This window comes from Protopterus annectens, chromosome 10.part0, assembly GCF_019279795.1.
Source record: "Protopterus annectens isolate FY-2018-M chromosome 10.part0, PAN1.0, whole genome shotgun sequence".
NCBI classification, from domain to species: domain Eukaryota; kingdom Metazoa; phylum Chordata; order Ceratodontiformes; family Protopteridae; genus Protopterus; species Protopterus annectens.
In genome coordinates this window covers 948,774,060-948,792,593 of record NC_056744.1, presented here as the reverse complement: position 1 = coordinate 948,792,593, position 18,534 = coordinate 948,774,060, and positions in this window count along the sequence as shown.

Genomic DNA, 18,534 nt, shown 5'->3' with positions numbered 1-18,534 from the left:
TATATAAAAAACATACAAATCTGCAGCCATTAAAGACATTAAAATTAACATTTAGCAGCCCTGAGTTTTAAAACACTGCTTTTGGAGACATGATCATTTAATCCTGGAAGTTTGTTAGCCATTAGCCTAAGCACCCACTGTAACTCCCTGTAGTGTTTCCCATGGGCCTCCACATGACTTTAGGTGAACTTGTTCTAGTACTGCAAACTCAAAAATGTTGTGGTCTGAGTATACTTTCAAATGCTTATAAAAAGCATTGTTATTGTTAGAAATCCTGATGTCATAATAGTGCTCATACACTCTTTTGGAAAGTGACCTTTCGGTCTTTCCCACATAAGCCTCACAGTTCATGCCAGTCCCAATTTAAACCACTCCCTTGGTAGTACATTTACAGCTTTTAGGCAAATTAATAATTCTTCCATGTATCATTACAGTGTCCCCTACAAACATGTGAATGCATTGACTAGACTGCCTACATTTATTCATATTTGTTATTTTTCTTCAGCAGGTTTCCTAGAATGTAATCCTTCTTAAACTTAAATTATTTTAAAAATGTTGTCCTCTTTTGTAGACAAATTGTGGGCAGGTACTTAAGGGTCTATATTAGATGATCGAACTTTAAAAAGTTTGAATGTCATATGGTCGACACCATATGATCGAATTTTAGAAAGTACAAACATTTTAACAGAGAACTCCATACAGAGCTAAATGGAAAGATTTCCCTTTTCTGCACTGTAGTGCGATCTTTTGAGTTGGTATATTTAAAGTGTGGGGGGTGTGGGGGGCTGGGTGGTGCAGGGGGGCTTGCCACCCTTCTTAAAACATTCAGGTAGGTTATTTGTGTAGTTTATTTTTTTTATTAGATATTCAAACTTTTGAAAGTTCGATTATCTTATCTAATATAGACCCGGTACCTAAGATATCAACCACAACTTGGTCAAAATATAAAATGCCCCAATTTTTCTGATTATGTTTTTTGTACTCAATATATCTGGGAAATATTTCAAGAGAGGACCTGAATTAAAAGACTTCTTCACTACCTCACTTTCACCAATTAAACTCTCACCATTTCTGTTAATAAATTACCTACCTAACAAGATTTAAAATTTTTCATGCCGCGCTCTTATAATATCACTTTTAATGTCCATAACCATTTGTTGGAGGTATTGTCTCTTACGGAATATTTGAATTAAAATTCCACATTGTGTCTCAAAGTAATGATCATCTGAGATCATCCTAGTCACCCTAACAAACTTCCCTTTCACTAATCCCCTTCTCTGTGTTAAAGGATAACAGCTACTGAAATGCAAATATGAACAAAAAGTTTGGCTTCTTGTAAATGCTAGAGGAAAAACCTCCATCTTTTTTCTTAATAAACACATCTGAATAATTAATACTATGCAAATATTGATATGTATATTTTAAAACTTTGGTGATTGAATTGATATTCTGAAAGAATTCTTCTAATGTTTCTAAGGTACTAGTCCACAGAAGAAAAATATCATCCATAAAGTGAGCATGTAAATTTTAGGTTTTGTCCAAATGTCTGGCAATAAGAGGTTGATAGGTATGGTAGGTAGATGTGTGAATGTGTGTCCGAAATATCCTAGTTGGGGATAGCAGGTAATTTAGTTATTTGCCTAACTGTTACATACAAACACAACCCTATACCTACCTACGTACATCTTACACTCTCTCTCTCTCTCTCTCTCACACACACACACACACACACACACACACACACACACACACACGTGCACGCCCCTACCTAACTCTTTTATACACGCATACCTCTTACTAGTCCATCCATGGTCCACAGTCCAAACATCATCTTGTATTGAAATTCCACACAGGCTAACAAACACACACACACACACACACACACACACACACACACACACACACACACACACACACACACACACACACACACACACACACTTCTTACTTTCCTATCATTGTCAGCAGTCCAAACATCATCCTGTATTCAAATTTCATGCATGCAGAAGACGAAGATGTACACAGATTGCATAGCTGTAACAGGTGTGTGCGAATGGATGAAAATGGCATTCTTGAAGGACACCCTTAAAGTATGTAATTTTTTTATTTTTATTTTTTATTAAAAAATTAATCCTCAGGCCAGCCCAGGGAGAGGGGCCCCATCCCAGTCAGCGGGCCATAGGCAGCTACCTTAGTCACCTTGTGCTGGATTGAACTCTGGGACTAATGCACTATTCAAACATAAACTTGATTATTGTGAACACAATGACAAGTTCTTTTGAACTGTTATCAAAAGTCTGATTTAAACCTGAATTAACATTTTAAATGTTACATACAAAATAAACAAAATATTATATACTATGATTTATTTTTATAGAAAATCTGTTACTGTTTATTATGCATTTTGGAAACACATGACATATCATGTAAATAAGTACATTTATAGCATTGTCATCTGATGAAGCCTCAGTATTTTTTGTTTGACAAAAGAAAAGCAATTACTTGTTTTGTAATAAAGGTGAAAAGTCAACTTCCGCATTTTTTACTTTTTCCACGTAGAAGCTTAGTTTTGTTTCTGAAACCATAAAATACACACACAACACACACACTTTTTTTTTCCAGGGTTGGGAAAGACTCCTTGCAGATCCTATACCTCTGTGACTTTTGTATAACAACCACAAGGCAAGACCACAATGGGGGGAAAAAAACACTTCCTTTATGTGACTGCCTACTAAAACCACACACTGCACTAAATCTTAGCAGTGTAAATGAACTGAACAGTGCCATTCAGTTATATTGCAGAAGCCCCATGAAATGTACTTCACTGGTGACGTAGTAACTGAAGAATTAAACTTCTGTTAAATGCTACATTAGTCACAAATAAACCCAAAACACCCTTTCATAGCATGCTACTCAGTTCTTGAAGTTAGACATATTTTAGGCTGTGTCCCTAAGATAGGTATTACCAAAGAAAATCAATTTTGTCATTCAATTACTCTTTATAATAGTCTTGCTAATACCCTAATGCTGACACAGATGAGTTGTTTAACTCAAATTCAGACTCAAATTCATAACTATCTTATTTCATAATAAAATGACACAATGTTTAAAAATTACACACAGCTCTTGCTAATCATTTACATGCTTTTCTTTGTAATGTCTGTTGTGAAAATATGTAGTTTTGTGTTTGTTTTAACATAAAATGGTACAACATTTATTAAGAATTATGTTTATAGCCAGTGTAAATCACGTTGTCTTTTTTTAATCACTCTGTCTTTCCTATACAACATTATCCCATTTGTTTCTCCGGATGAGGTCAGAGTACTGTGGCTCAATCTTTCTTTACTGGGGTGATTAACAGCCTTTTCTTTCTCCTGAGAGCTGAGATTCAGATATAATGAATCAGGCCACCTTGCCAAATCATGTAGGCCCCTTCCCAGTCTTGCACCTCCTGCAGTGGCCATTAACTTACCTTTTATTTGTGCTGAGTTGTGTTGATATAATACCTTTTGCCCACAGTGCTAATATTATTTTCCTGTTGTGCCTGTGGTAAAGTTGGGTATAATGCCTCTCCCCCCCAGGATGACTGAACCAGACACAAGCACTTATTCTGAATAACTCAAGCTTTGGCCCTACTACTGCTCAGTCTACTAATTATATTCGCCGGCCTGCGTCATACTAACAGTTTTATCTTCCTGAGCCACATGGTCACATTACCTTCCTTTTAAATGTCCAGGTGAGCTGTTTTATTTATTCATTCATTTTTTTGGTGGCTTATGTAGCATACAGTATTAGAAAATGTTCAGATAGAACAGAGTACAGCATTGTAAATGTAACTTTACTCAGAACGGTAGAAAAAAGATAGCAAGTGAAATATCACTCCCTGCCAAGTATCCTCAGCAAAGCTAAGCACCTACATAATTTATGCCTATTAGCCAATGGACAAAAGCTGCTGCTGCTTCAAGGACTCTTTGCAAGCTGCAGTGACTTACGATTTAGTTTGTACTTGTTTTATTCTCTTGTTTTATTCCATAAGACGTCAGAAAGCCATCATACTAATCTTCTCTTTTCAGGAGACAAGAACATTTGGATAGTCCTCAAATCAATTCCTATAGGCCATTTAATACAACTACAGGAATTACTGGTATAATACAGTGGGTGTGATATACTGCACTTGAAACATGATCTAATCTTATATATATTAAACAGGTTTACAAATACCCGCCCATCTTTTTCCAAAACCGCATTAACTGCTCATATAGCCAATTTAAAATGCCATAGTTTGTAGCTGCAAATATGTTTTAAGAGAAATGCATCCTTAGCTTCTTAACCTTGATCCCCAGTACATATTTTTGACCTTGATTACCTCAAGAAAGACACAATATCAGTTAGTGCCTTATTGCAGTAGCCAAGCAGGGGGACTGAGAATGAGTGGCCAGTGCTGCATCCCACATTCTGGGTGAGGACATCCACAGCTTCTAACTACAAGAACTCAACCTAGGGGAATTTGTACCTCTAGCTTGTGCAACCCTAGAATATAGTAGACTTGTTGAATGGATAATGGAGGCACCTGATTTCATTAAGAATGAACTTGTAATCCTGATTATCCAGTGGAAATGTTCAAGTAAACTTTTTTAAAGTAAGTCACTATTGAGCACTGTGTCTCTTTTATTTGAATCAACACTGACGATAAGGATTGTGCAATCTATTCTCAAATAAGAAATATGTGGCATGTTGATGTTTTATGGCCTTTTTTTATTATCTGTTGATTTCCTATCTTTGGACTTCACCTCAGAAAGACGTAGTAGCAGCTAACATTTTTCAAAGTTAAATATGATCCTCTTCAAATATTTAGTTGGCAGTATAGATGTTCAGTGCACACACAAAGCTTAGTAACACTGTAGCCTTTTCACTGTTCTCGATTATTGTAGTTTCAGAGAAGGCAAGATGTCTACCACTTCCATCATATACTTTACCTCCGGTAAGGAAGTGAGAGGTTACATGCAGCTCGGAGACTATCAAGCATGGCACCCTTAAAGGTAAAATGATAAACACAGAAATATCTGATTTCTACACCAGAGACAGTATGGTGAGATAATGCAAATAGTTACAAAGCAATTTCCATTTCTGTCACCCTTTTACTTCAGTCTACTTCAAAAGAAAGGGTGATGTAGCCCTATAAACAAATGTTCTGGACTGGAAAGAACTGAGTTGTAACTTTGCATTTTCTCAATGGAAATAATATGGTGTAGAAGTAGTATGCCAAGCATTCTTTGCAGTCGATTGGAGGTTGAGGTTCAATAAATTACAGACATTTTTGAAAAACTGATATATAATAATAGTTGTTACTTGATGAACAAATAAGTGGTTAAATGCACAACCCAGAGCATTGGAAGTGCCAAAAAATAATGCCTGTGACACAGAAGGGTGAAAAAGTTATGTAAACCCTTTTTTTTCTGGGGAGTAACCTCTCTTATACCACAATGTCTGAAGCAAGCTCCCCCTCCCCCAAATTATATACCATCTTTGCTATCACACCAACTCAAAGAATAAAGAAATCTCAGAAAAGGAGGGCATCATTGTAGGCACACACTTAGAAATCACACCAGCATTAATTTCCTATTGGAAACGGAGATTATTTTATTTATTTTACATTTGTTGACCGGGCTAGTCTAACTGGATACATGTCCATTTTCAGTACAGGCCCGGGGAGATAAGCTCCAAGATAGAACAATGAAATTAACAAGATAACAAATAAGGAAAAACATTAAACAAAAAAATAATATTTACAATGCATATTACAGGTTGTAAATTCAGCAGTGCAGAATACAGGCATAACATAGCATGCTAGTACAATCAAGATGTTCTAGAGGGAGATAGTATTATGGTTAATAAGGAAGGAATTACCGTTAATGAGTAGAAGGGGTAGGAAGAGCAAAGTATTAAGAAATACATAACTAGTCAGGCTTAGTACAGGGGCATAATCACTGTGTTCTGAGGAACACTTTCAATTTGTTTTTGAAGCATGATACTGAGGGAAGTGAGGAGAGTTCACTGGGGAGGAGATTCCAGGCTTTTCCAACAATATTAGAAAAGAGGGAGTCACCAGCCTTGTTTGGTTTAGTGGTATGTACTAGAAATCTCTGAGAAGACCTTAAGGATTTCAGGTTTTTATAGGGAGTGATGAGTGTGAATAGAATAGGAGTTTTGGAAGGTTTGTAAAAAGTGTTGTGGGCTATAGATAGTTGATGGAATTTAATCAGATTTTGTAGTTCACGCCATCCCAGCTGCTTTAAATTAATGCAATGGTAGGTTCTAAATGGGTTGCCTGTAGCAAATCTGGCAATGTTATTGTAAGACATTTCCAATTTGCTAAGATTATTTTTAGATTAGTAAAAATGGGTGAGGCATAAAGAAGTGACGAGATTAGATGAGTGTGTGCTATAGTGGTTTTAGCTGAAGGTAAGAGGAAGGATTTTACCCTATAGAGAGAGCCAAGTTTTTTGTTGACAGTTTTTATAGTATTGTTAATATGGATATCAAAGTTCAGATTGCTGTCAATGGTGATACCCAATAGTTTGGTGGTTGGATCAGGGGATATAATAGCTTTATTGGTAGAGATAACTGAGAAATCAAGAGGAGAGGACTTATTGGTGGGAGAGAAGAGGAGGAGTTCAGTCTTTTTGGGGTTTAGGAGAAGGCATCTGTGTGTGAACCATTGCTCAACTGTGTTAAATACTTGTTGGGTAAGAGATTGAAGTTCAGAAGAGGAGGTGACTGAGCATATCTGTGTGGAGTCATCTGCATATTGTATGCATGTGGCTTGGGGGATGGCAAGGTGAAGGTCATTAATAAATATGGAAAAAAGTAGAGGTCCTAGGATGGACCCTTGAGGGACACCAAGTTTGACAGGCAGGTGAGTGGAGAGAGACTTGTGCCATAGTACGGCCTGTTGTCTTTTATCAAGGTAGGACTGGAACCACTTTATAGAAGATGTATCTAGTGACAGGGATTTCAGTATTTTGATGAGAATTTGGTGATTTACCATGTCAAAAGCTTTAGACAGGTCAATAAATAGTGCTGAAGAAAGCTTGTTAAGATTGCGTTTTTTGTTGATACAATCTGTGAAGGAAAGAAGGGCAGTACTAGTGCTATGTGAAGGCCTGAATCCATGTTGACAGTTGAAAAGTAAATTATTTTGGGTTAGATGGTCAAGTAATTGTCTGTGAATGCATTTCTCCCATGATCTTTGCCAAAGGAGAGAGAAGGGCAATGGGGCAGTAGTTGGAGAGTTCAGTGGAGTGTCCACCTTTATGGATGGGGATAATATGGGAGATTTTCCATAAACTGGGGATATGACTTTCAGTAATAGTTCTATTGATCAGAATAGAAATGGGATAAGCAATAGCTTTGGCTGATTGTTGTAGGAATTCAGCAGGTAGTTGGTCTGCTGAGGGTGAGCATGGTTTTAGTTTCTGTAGAAGGGTTAGAATATTTGTTGTTGGGACAAGTTGAATATAAACAGTAGGGGGTAAGATTGATTTATAGGAAGGTAGAGTGAAGTTATTAGGTGATAGTTGACTAGCTAGTGTTTGTATAGCATTAGTAAAAAAGGTATTGAAAGCATTATCTGTATTCAATAGATTTTTGTGGTCAGTATTTTGAGGATTTGGAGTAGTGGATTGATCTGGATGGAGTAGTTGGTTAATGCTAGCCCAAACTTTTTGTGGGTTGTTTGATTAGCTTATTGGGATTGTAGGTAGTAGTTTCTTTTATCAGATATTATAGCTTTCTTGGTTTCATTTCTTAGCTGTCTAAATGTTAGTTGGTCTATAGGGTTTTTAGTCTTCCTCCATTTTGCCCTAAGTTTGTTTCTAAGATTTATTTTATGTTTGGTTTCTTTTGAAAGCCATGTAGCAGATTTGGTTTTAATTCTAATTAATCTGGTTGGAGCATGGTGGTTGAGAATGGCAAGGAAGTTGGAGTTAAAGTAACTAACGGCTTCATCTAAAGGTAGGATCTGAAGTAATTAACTTAATTTGCTCTGCAACCTGTGGGTATCAGATCCGACTCAGATCCGAGGCGGCAGCTTTCCAAGCTAATAGATCTGAACTCCAAGCTCCTCCCTCTACCCATAATGCTCTGCCATCTCCCTCTAACCCTCAGATCTTGTTTGCAGTGGCTTCCATAAGCTTCTCTAGAACAAGCTCCGAGAAATAGTACTCTAAGTCAGTCTTTAAAAACTTCTTTTCTGTCAGATTTTTCCTTTTCTTGGTGTGTGTGAACTCTCCCTATAGTTTGTAGTCTTATGTTGGGTAGTTCTGTTGAATTTTTAGTTAAGTTCATTTTATTCCCCTCCCCCCTCTGTGTATGTGTGAAGGTGTGTGCTTGTGGGCCTACTTTTCTTATCCTTTTACAATGGCTGAAGGCCCTAAAGCCATTTTCTCAAAATGTACCGAGTGTGGCCATAAGCTGTCTCCAGCAGATGGTCACACTTGGTGTGTCCTCTGCCTGGGGGTTGACCACCTTTCTTCGGGCTGTACCATCTATGCAGCCTTCAACCCCAGGGCTTTGAAGGATAGCAGGTTGAAGCTCACTCTGGTGGGCCTTTTGCCTTCAGACTCTGCTTCTTCCACCTTGGTGGTGCTGGCCGTGGCTGGCCCACCTGTTGCTCCTGATCCCCTGGCTGGGACTCACCCTCCCACCTTGGCCCAGGAGGAAAGGGAAAGCAGGAAAAAAGAGAGAAAAGATAGAGAAAGAAAGAAGGAGAGGCACCGGAGCCATAAAAGGCAGTCCAAATCTACCTCTTTGGCACCACCATCTAAAAAGCTCACTTCTCTCCCCTTAAGGTCTCCGGGCCTTCCCCCTCTCGGCTCCATTCTCCACGATTCTCCCCAGAGCTGGCTGGATTCGGTGGCCTCATCTAGATCCACCAGAAGCTTGTCAGACGCTGATATGGACAGGATGATGCATCGATTTCTTCAGGCCCAGATGCAGATGAGTGCTCTTGCCTACCCCCACTTGGGGGGGAGCTAGACACCTTTTTTCGCCCCCATCGCTCGTTCTCCTACCCACTTTTGGGGCTCGGAGCTATCAGATCCAACTAGCTTCGGAGCCAGGGTAGGGTCGGTGCCAACAGTGCTTCCTACTTCGGCGCCGACTGTACCCTCAAGTCTGTTGGATCCATTTTCGGATCCGAGCTCTCGGGGCCCTGAGCTGAACATCTGATCTAAGAAGGCCAGTGGACCTTTGGCTCTGTCAGGGTCAGGGCACACTACCCTTTCGGATCCGGTCGAGTCACCTTCGGCGCCGATCCGCACGTCGGGAATGCTTTCAGATCCAAGGGAAAGCAGTTCCCCCTTGGCATTCAACGTAATGGAGAGGGTCCTCTCGAGGGATTCGAGCCCCCAGGCTTTTGCTTTGGATCCACCCACCATTCCCATCATCCGGCCTCAGGGACAGCCTGCGCCTGCGTCCCAGATTGTTCCCATAGGGGAACAGGACATGGTTGGTGAGGCCTCTTTGGACAGCCCCCCAAGGAGGTCCGAAACAGAAGTACAAGAGGAGGCACTTGGACTCACCCGAGTCCCTCACAGAGGACACGGACTTGGAGGAAGGGGAAGGTTCCCCAAGGTCACCCCCCGAAGATGTCTCCTTCGGAGACATCATGGAAATGTTAAGCATTAGAGGGGGGTGGTCTGCCCAAAAACCTTCCTTGGATGAGTCTGTGTTTCTGGAGGTATTTGACGCAGGCCCATCTACCACTTGGGTGTCCCATCCCGCCAATCCCCTGGTAGACCTCACTACTACCAGGGCATGGAAGGAACCGGACACTGTTGAACCAATTCTTAAGAGACCGGACAGGATCCTCAGCCCTCCCACGGACAGGACAGTTTGCAGCAAGGGTGCCCCAGTGGATGCCATGGTGGTGGCAGCTGCCACTAAAAAGGAATTAGCACAGGAGAGTTTCTCGGTGCATCCTCCAGACAAGGAGTCTCTGATGATGGACCATTTGGGAAAGCGGATGTTTTCTTCAGCGACCTTCTCTGTAAGGTCACTGAATTATATAGCACATGTGATTAGACTGCAGCGAGACCTGATGGAGTACGCCGCGTCACCTCCAGAGTCCATGTTGGCCGAGGACAAGCACACCTTCTCAGCTCGAATGGCCACTCTCAAGTCAATCACCAACACGTCTATGCAGCTCCTTTCCCATGCTACGGAGGGAGCGGCTAGAGCTAGCGGAACAGGCGTCATCTTATGTAGATGTGTGTCTGCGACTTTGCAGAACCCTTCAAGGCATCCTTCGCGAACGCCCCCTTCGGGTCCACATTCTTTGGCAAAACCGTCCACGATACGCTTTTCCAGAGCGAGAAAGACTGGAAGAGGTTGTCTGCCATCGGGATCCACTTCTCGGCTCCTCAGAGGTCCTACTCCAGGAACCAAAGAGGACAAAAGAAGATGTGGTTCCAGAAAGCTCAACAATCCCATTTTCGCTCAGGATACCTCGTCCTTCAGAGGCAGAGGAGGACAGGGTGGAAGCCGGCCCAGTGGCAGAGGGGGCCCGAAAAATTTGGGGTCAAGAGAATCTTTTTCAGATCGACCCGCACAACAGCCCTGAGGGTTGCCAGACTGCTCCTTTCTGGAGGCAGTCAGGGGGTGCTTCTTGGAACACCTGGTGAAATGTGAGTCCATCACAACAGATCGATGGGTGTTCCGAATCATATCCAGAGGATATTCAATCCCCTTCCTATCTCACCCTCCCCCAGCAACAAAACTCCCCAATGCCCCACCCGATCAGAGGGAGGCAGCAGCATCAGAAATCTTAGGGCTGCTAAAGAGCCATCCAGCGTGTCCCCCCTCCGAACAGTCCGGATCAGGCTTTTACTCCAGGTTCTTTCTGGTGCCAAAAAAGACAGGGGACTTGCGACCCATCCTTGACCTGTCAACGCTGAACCTGTCAATTGCCAAGGAAAAGTTCCAGATGGTCACTATTCAATCCATTCTCCCACTTCTACAGAAGAACGACTGGATGTGCTCAATAGACCTCAAGGATGCGTACTACCACATTTTGATGGACAGACCATCCAGGAGGTTCCTCCGCTTTCGGCTGGGAGCCAGCCATTATCAGTTCAGGGTCCTACCCTTCGGTCTCGCCACAGCCCCCAGGGTGTTCACCAAGGTCATGGCAGTTGTGGGGGCCCACCTGTGGCTTCAGTGAATACAGATCTTTCCGTACTTGGACGACTGGCTCCTAACCGCTCCCACCAGGCATCAACTTTGCTCAGGCAGGGACTACTTCTTATGTCTAGCCTGCCAATAAATATCCAGAAATCCTCCCTTCAGCCCACTCAGATTTTGGAATTCATAGGAGCCAGGATAGACACTACTCAATCCAGAGTCTTTCTGACCACGGACATGCTTCGCAATCTGAACCTTCACATTCTAGATCTCGTACGATCCTCAGCCCCACCAGCAGAACTAGTCCTGAGGACCCTGGGATCTATGGCAGTGACCATCAGTCTATCCCCCATTGCTCGCCTCAAGATGAGGATCCTTCAGTGGACGTTACAAGTACAATGGTCCATCCTCTGTCAACCCCTGACCAGACCTATTCCTCTCACCAGGATTTGCAGGGAATCGCTTCTTTGGTGGCTCCACTCCAAAGACCTTTGAGAAGGCTGCCCCTTTGTTATACCCCCTCCCCAAGTCACAGTGACCATGGACGATTCTCTCCTCGGGTGGGGGGGGTATTGCATGGGCAGATCCGTCCAAGGCACGTGGACTTTCACAGAGACCTCACTGCATATCAACGTCCTGGAGATGAGGGCGGTGCTTCTAGCATTGCAAGATCTCCATCCCCTTCTCCCTCCAGGAACTATTGCACTTCAAACAGACAACATGGCGGTAGTCTGGTACATAAACAAACAGTGGGGAACCAGATCCTATCCACTTTGCAGGGAGGCAATGAGAGTATGGGAATGGGCAATATCCACCAACCGCTTTCTCATAGCAACGCACATACCGGGTCGGTCAAACATCTTAGCGGACAGGTTGAGTCGGACGATCCTCTCAGCTTACAAGTGGTCTCTGAACCCTGCTATAGTGAAACAAATCTTTCTCCAATGGGGTCAACCTTGCTGCGATCTCTTCGCCTTGCCTTCGAACACAAAGTGCAGCGAATTCTTCGCTCTGATTCCCCCACCAAGTGGAACCCCCAGAGACGCTCTAGTTTATGCTTGGCCACCCGCTCTTCTGTATGCTTATCTTCCTCTTCCATTAATGACAAAATTCTTGCAGAAAGCTCGTCTGTTGGGGAGAAGAATTATCCTCATAGCCCCATTCTGGCCTCGCCAAACCTGGTTCCCTTACCTACAGTCTCATCAAGTACATCCTCCTTGGATTTTGGATCCCAAACTGGATTTAATCTCTCACCCTTTAGGATTGAAGACCCCCAATCTGGACTGCCTGAAGCTGTCAGCTTAGTTGATCCAGTTCCCTTGATGGCTAGGACTCTCGGTATATCATCTTCGGTTAAAGCCATCCTGGTGGCCGCCCATAAACCATCCACCAGGAAGATCTACAACAGTAAATGGAAACGTTTCTCAATCTGGGCAGAGCACAGGAACTTAGATTACTTTATGGCTCTGATTCCAGCAGTCCTAGACTTTCTTTCACATACCTTTGATCAAGGAGCCAGTGCTTCTACTATTTAAAGTTCATTTGGCAGCTATCTCCCACTAACATGTTGATAACAGTTCAGGGCTGCTAGCAGCCTCCAAAATATGCAAGGCTTTCTTGAAAGGAACTTTTTTGTTAAGACCACCCATTAAAGATCCAGTCCCCCCATGGGATCTTACCCTAGTTCTTCAAGCTTTGACTGGGCCCCCCTTTTGAGCCCGTGGCTTCAGTCGATTTGAAATATGTATCATGGAAAATGGCCTTTCTGATTGCCATTACTTCTGCGAGAAGAATATCAGAGCTTCATGCCCTTTGCAGTAAACCTCCTTATATCATTTTACATAAAGACAGGGTCTCCCTCAGGAATAATCCCTCCTTTCTTCCCAAGGTGGCTTCTGAAGTCAACATCAACCAGACTATTAATCTGCCTGTTTTCTTTCCAAATTTTCAAAATAAAGGAGAATACAGACTTCATTGTCTGGATGTTCACAGACAGTTACGCTTTAACTTAAATAGAACAGCAGAAACAGAATAGCAGATCTTCGAAAATCTGACCAACTTTTTGTTTCCTTTGCAAAATCTTGTCTGGGCAAGCCAGTTACTAAGGTAACCTTAGCTGTATGGATTTCACAGTGCATTCTCCTAGCTTAAAAAAAGCTCTGGTCATCCTGAGCCCCTGAGAGTACGAGCCCATTCTACCCAATCCATGGCCTCTTTTGCTGCCTTCTGGTCAAAGGTTTCCTTGGATGACAGTTGCTCAGCAGCTACTTGGGCTTCCTCTCATACACACTACAAATTGGATTTGATCTCCAGAGGACATGCATCATTTGGCTCAGCAGTGCTCCAGAATATCCTTCCATAAGGGCCTCCCAAGTTGTTGGTAGCTGGGGACTCTGTCCCACAGGTTGCAGACAAATGAAATTACCTACTCAGATGGAATGTTATGGTGAGTACGTAACTTCTTTTTATGTAAGGGAGACAAGTTGCAAGCTCTTAGTTCCATTTGGAATAATTCAGGGTTAAAGTACTTTTTAGATCTGATGTTTTTGACAGATATTGGAATGGGAGAGTTGATTTTATGTCTGATATAGGTAAGAAAGTGGTCACTTAAATCATCAGGGAGGGTTCCTGAATCGTAAATGTGAGGAGGATGGTTTATGAGAATCCAATCTAATAAGCTTGATTTCTTGTTAGATTTATTTATTCTGGTGGGGGAGGTAATGGTTTGGGAATACCCATATAGGTTAATATGGTTTGTGGGGAGGCTGCTGCAGTAGCAGCTCCGGTCAATGTTTGTGTCACCTAGGATTATGGTTTCTTGGGGCAGTTATTGGGAAAGCCAGCAAAGTATGTTTTCCATGGTGGCAGTGTTGTTACCAGGTGGTAGATATATACAGATAATATAGATGGATTTGGAATTGTTAAGATGAAGTTTGGAGATAAAAATTTCTGCATTGGAGTCTATAGGTGGTTTACAGTTGAGTGGTTAATTGTAAGCTAGATTTATATAGGATAGCAACCCCACCACCTTTCTTGGATAATCAGTCTAGTCTCAGGATCTTGTATCCAGGTGGGAGTAGTCTCAGGATATTATATCCAGGTGGGATGATTTCATTGTCTTTGGTTACAGGTTTTAACCAAGTTTCTGTTGAGCAGAGAATATCAAAGGAGTAGATTTCAGTTAGAGCTTGGAGTTGAGTTACTTTATTGTTTATGCTACGTATATTAAGATGAGCAATTAAAAGGGAGTTCAATGGTTTAGACAGGGCATGAGTAGGTGATTCTTGTAGTTGAGGAGAGAGATAGGAGGAGTTGGTGGGCCTGTGTTAGGGTGGATGTCACCATTCTTTAAAGAGAGTAGTACACTTAGATAGTTTGGGTTGGGGAATCTGCTGTATAGAGGTAGGCCTTTCCTGGGGTTTTGATTGTTGTATTTTATGTGTAGTGTTCTATGGTATTTAGGAAGTATGTAGTTAGATGAGGATGTTATATTAGCATGACTAAAAAGGAGAGGAGAGTTTGCAGAATTTGTTTCTTTCTTGGGGTAGTTTAGGTATGGGCCTAGTGGGTTTTCAAAGGAGGTGAAAAGATGGATGAGGATTAAAGGAGGTAGTAGTGAGTGTGAATATGAGTGGGACATAAGATGGGATGGGTTGTTTATACATTGTATGAATAAATATAGATTGTAGGTAGAAAAATAAATTCACTGGATGGAGATGAAAGAAGGGAGTAGGGTGTGATGTGATAAAAGGAGAGTGGTGAGAGGTTAATATTAGTGCAGTTGGGTAACTGGAGAGTGTTTAGAAAGTAAAGGTAGGAGGAAGAATGTGTTTGAAGAGTAATGGTAAGAGCAAGAGATATGCAATGCGAGTAATGGGAAGAGGAAGAGGTGTGGTTAGAGTAATGGGAAGAGGAAGAGGTGTGGTTAGTAAGTATAAGGGTAAGACCCCTGGGGTGGGTGGGAATTGGGGGTAGGGAGGGGAGCGGAGTGAGCCCGCAGGGTGAAAGGAGCAGGTAGGAACAGATACTGAAGCAGTTAGCAAAAAACAATCAGCTAGGCTAATTCCGGTGGTAGGTTGGAATGGAACAGGGACTAGAAAGCTGTCTGTGGTGTGTAGATATGGAGGGGGAAAAAAGAGAGGACTAGAAAGGTGTCTGTGTGTTTACAAACAAGAGAGCCTAAATTTCCCAATGGCAGCATCCAAAATCAGTATGCATCAGTCACTAGTATTTTTAACTTATACTCTGTGTAATAGAAGCCAATGCACTTACATTTAGAGACATACACTCATCTAGGACACCACATTAGTTAAATCCAGCAGGGAAGGTTTTAAAGATGGCTCCAAGCTATGCAAGTAGGGTAAAAAAAACTTCTGATCTGCTGTCAGTGGGCAGGCAAATATAGAATGACAAAGTGTGAGCCAATGAAATGCTAAGGAGAGCCAAATGAGGGAGGGAAGTAACTCACTTCAGAGAACACAACACTGTTAATGGGAGTGAGTCGTCAGAAACCCAAGATTACCAAAGTACAAATAAAGATTTAAAGTCCTGCAAGGAAAATGCAGAGGGGGTTTACAGGTCCTAGAGTGGGCTAAAACCTTTGGCAAGGATTGCAGGGTAAGTGGTAAAGATAGTCTATTTGGGCTATACTTGATTTCTGTAGCCAAATTCAAACTTTTCCACTGGGAATGACTGTAAAGGAAATTATTAGGCAGTGGGCGTAACGGTGGGGTTGGCTAAAGAGATTGATATTATCTTCCGTGGGTCTTTTTCTTTGTGCAACTGATGATGAATTTCATCTTGACCACATGCAGTGGAGCCAACAAGTTAATTGTTAAATGAATATATGGAAAATGTATTGACAGAATAATTGGATATCTGAGCAATCAAGTATTTTGTTAATTATATAACACATTAATTGCATTTTTATTTATTTAATTCACTAATTGGATAACTGATGGTTTCATTAAGTTACTGGAAAAATAGATAATTGAATTATTGATTAATGATGTTATTTATGTAATGCGGTAACTTAGCTAATCACCCAACTGTTCCCCTGTGGCCAAAAAAACCCCACTGCATTCTGCTTCTGCTAATTGAAACCCTTCGTTCAAACAACTTCCAAATATGTACTCAATCTTTAGTAAAAATGGTGAGAGCAACCCACTCTTACAATACCCCATATTATCTTTCCTATCTTTTCCACCAATCACTAATGAGCTCTGATAACTTCTTTACATCCTTGACTTTCAGAGTTAGTGCATAAGTGTATATATTTAGCTCTTTATATGACTAGAAATGCATTTACTTTATTCTGTTTAACTCCTGTATTAAACTACTACTTGACATTTTCAGTTAATGCCTCTTCCTTTAAGTCTGGCAGCTGGCAGCTGTTTCGCATTTTCAAAAATGGCAGTCCTGTACTTACTCAATTCATACTTCCTGATTTTCATAGCAGTCTGAATAATCTCCCATCTTATACACTTCATAGCCTTCAGCTTATATGTACCTTATATAATAGAAATACTGCTACAACATTTAGAAGCTTTACTTAGCAATACTTTAAAGATCCATTAAAGTATCTGTGTCCATTTATTTTTTTCTGGAATCAAGCCTGCAGTCTATCATTGTACTAACAATCAATGCATTTTTCAAGCAATTGATTCATTAGCACCGTCGGTATAACTCTAAAAAAAATTGCTTATCGGTACCAGAGCTTCAGCAAATACCTGAAAAATTGCATCTAGCAAATATGCAAACCAACCAATGACTTTTGTGAAAAATACCCAACGGCCTAGTGTGATATATCTAGTCAATAAAATGAAGCTAATGTGTGGATACCACAACAGAATGAAGAAAAGATTAGCTAGGTGTGCAATGATCAGCATTCTTTTTACAAGAATACAGGTAAACAGTAAATATCCCACACATGTAAATTAGAAATAAATCAGTGTTATTTCATGCAACCTTCCTTTCTACTGGGAAAAGAGTATGCACTCATGCTTCTTGCAGACTGTTAAAAATACTTTTTTTAAGTTATAAGTGAAACAGCTGTATGTGTGAACTTGCTGAGCCAGTATTTAGAAGTTGCCAGACTGACCTGAAATTTACTTATTGCAGTCCAGGCATAACTCTCAACTGCACAGATTTTCACAGAATGTCCAGATTTTTGCCTTATATTTTTGGTCTGTTTTTCATAAAACTGTGGCTTTCTGGCAAATTACTAGCAAATCATTGAAGATTGAAGTTGGAAAATAATGATGGACATTTGAATTTTAGACTTCATATCCTTCAGAAAATTCATGCTAATACAAAACCTGTTATTCGATCAACTTTCTAAGTTTGTAAGAGCAATATTTCAAAATTGTCCCTATTTGTACCACTTTTTTATGGCTTTCTCCAGATTTCTTACCTCTAAGAGATTGAGAGGTATGAATCAAGGATATAAAATGTCAGTCAGCTTAATTTGTTCTTTCAGTGGGTTTCGTCTTCCTGATTATGAATATAACAGGTTCCCAGATTCCCTTATTTAATGGAATATTTCATTACAGTTAATTTACAGATGACAGTATTACAAACAATTCTTTAAACTAAGTACTATGTGCCATGTTTCTGGATGTTTCTATTCTCTCCCCATCCATTTCTAAGCTGTATTCATGACATCAACATTATGTCATAATAGATCTAAGTCAGAATTATGCACACGGTGCCAAAGATTTTTTTTGGTAAACAAAATCAGCTTGTTTCCTTAGAATTTAAATCAGTTATTTATGAAGTACTTTCAATATCTCATATATTTAAGTGGATATCTGGAATTTTATTCATATCTATTTGTAAACGTGTTTTCAGACTGTGCAGCTTTCCTTTGGTTGCATTTAGCTTAGAAAAATCATATATTGGTATCATAGCTCATAACCTGGTTGTACAGGAGATTTATCCAATGTCTGTATTTACCTCATTTAAAGTCAGAAAGATCCATGGAGAATATTGAAAACAAATAAACAAACAAACGAGAGTGTAACAGTACATATAACAAAAGAATAAATCGCATCAGTATGAACTTTGTGCTTCAACTTACTGTTAAAATGTGACTACAGCACATTAAAAAGTGTGCAAATCATTCTTTCTTAAAATAGAAAAATGTATTATATTCCAGGTATTCTTGGAATATAGTTCAGTGATATATTCAATAAAGGAGAGAACATGTTTAAAACATTAGTAGATGTATTTAAATTCATATTATGAAAATTGTTTACAGGATGAATTTGGCGTATTTAATTGATAACGCAGAGCATTGATTAATTGAATAATAAATAACCAGTTACAGGAAAAAAAATTGTTAAACAATTGATA